The sequence below is a fragment of the Otolemur garnettii genome, unplaced genomic scaffold (genome assembly GCF_000181295.1).
Source record: "Otolemur garnettii isolate 467f Iridium unplaced genomic scaffold, OtoGar3 scaffold00002, whole genome shotgun sequence".
Lineage (NCBI taxonomy): Eukaryota > Metazoa > Chordata > Mammalia > Primates > Galagidae > Otolemur > Otolemur garnettii.
Genome location: NW_003852397.1, coordinates 27,064,141 through 27,065,904, shown reverse-complemented (window position 1 = coordinate 27,065,904; position 1,764 = coordinate 27,064,141). Strand labels below are relative to the sequence as shown.

General features: G+C 41.2%; 1 protein-coding gene across 1 annotated transcript in view; it reads left to right on the top strand.

Moving 5' to 3' along the window:
- Nucleotides 1-1,764, top strand: part of APPL1 (adaptor protein, phosphotyrosine interacting with PH domain and leucine zipper 1) — a 41,980-nt gene that overhangs the window by 26,583 nt on the left and 13,633 nt on the right. The window lies entirely within an intron of this gene.

Below are 1,764 nucleotides of genomic sequence, written 5' to 3'. Positions count from 1 at the left end.
AAAAAAAAAAAAAACCAGAATCTTTAGAGTAACATTTAGAACAAATTTTCAAAAAGCATAGAAAAATATAAAAAGGAGTGTGAAAAAAAACCTATAATCTTATTAACCAGAAGCAGCAATTACCTTTTTCTTTTTCTTTTGAGACTGAGTCTCACTATTGCCCCAGGTAGAGTGCCTTGGTGTCATTGTAGCTCACAGCAACCTCAAACTCCTAGGTTCAAGCAATCCTCTTGCCTCAGCCTCCTAAGTAGCTGGGACTACAAGTATGCCCCACCATGCCTGGCTAGTTTTTCTATTTTTAGTAGAGATGGAGTCTCACTCTTGTTCAGGCTGGTCTTGAACTCTGGAGCCATGTAATCCACCTGCCTTGGCCTCCCAAAGTGCTAGCATTACAGGTGTGAGCCACCGCACCTGGCCTGCAACAATTAACTTTTTGATCTGTTGCCTTCTAGTTTTTTTGTTTGTTTGTTTTTTGCAGTTTTTTGCCTGGGCCGGATTTGAACCTGCCACCTCCCATATGTGCCCTACTCCTTTGAGCCACAGGCGCTGCCCTGCCTTCTAGTTTTTATCTTAAGTACATTTTTCCAATAGTTAAATATTATATATATAATTTTGATTGGAGACCCATTTATTGAAAATATTTCAAAGTAGCTATATGATAGTCTATTTAAGGGACATACACTATAACCAAAGCATTTTCCTAATAATAGATGTTTAAGCTATCTGCAGTTTTTTCCCTCTACTTAATTAAAATATTGTTTCTTACCTTTGAATTTTTTTTTTTTTTTTTTAATTGAGACAGAGTTTCACTTGGTCACCCTCAGAAGAGTGCTCTGGTGTCTTAGCTCACAGCTACCTCAAACTCTTGGGCTCAAGCGACTCTGTTGCCTCAGCCTCCCAAGTAGCTAGGACTGTAGGCGCCTGCCACAATGCCCGGCTATTTTTAGATACGAGGTCTTGCTCTGGCTCAGGTTGGTCTCAAACCTGTGAGCTCAGGCAACCCACCTGCCTTGGCCTCCCAGAGTGCTGGGATTATAGGTGTGAGCCATTGTACCTGGTCCCCAGATAGCCACCTAATTTAAAAAAAAAATTTTGTGTATAGTCTTGTCTCTCCATTTTGTCCAGGCTCGTCCCAAATTCCTGGTCTCATGTGATCCAAACCTTGGTCCCCCAAAGTGCTAAGATGACTTTATTTTACATTCCTTTTATGTGATACATAATGAATGTCAATGCTATTTTAGTTATCATTAGATGTCAGGAGTCCCCATGTTCATTTATCAAAATTACCAAATTGTTAATATGTTACTACAAATACTTAGATTTTTGTATTTTCAGTTTTTTTCTAATGCTTAACATAATTTCCCATTTTATATTCCTTGTGTGATGCAAAATTAGTCAGAATTATTTTTTCTTGACCTTTTTTTTTTTGTAGAGACAGAGTCTCACTTTATTGCTCTTGGCATCACAGCTCACAGCAACCTCCAGCTCTTGGGCTTAGGTGATTCTCTTGCCTCAGCCTCCTGAGTAGCTGGGACTACAGGTGCCCGCCACAACGCCTGGCTATATTTTTGTTGTAGTTTGACCAGGGTCGGGTTTGAACCCTCCACTGTCAGTATATGGGGCCAGCTCCGTACCCACTAAGCCACAGGTGCTTTTCTCAACCTTTTAAAATATTAACATCTGGCTCAGCGCCTGTGGCTCAAGTGGCTAAGGCACCAGCCACATACACCTAAGGTGGTGGGTTCGAATCCCCAGCCCGGGCCC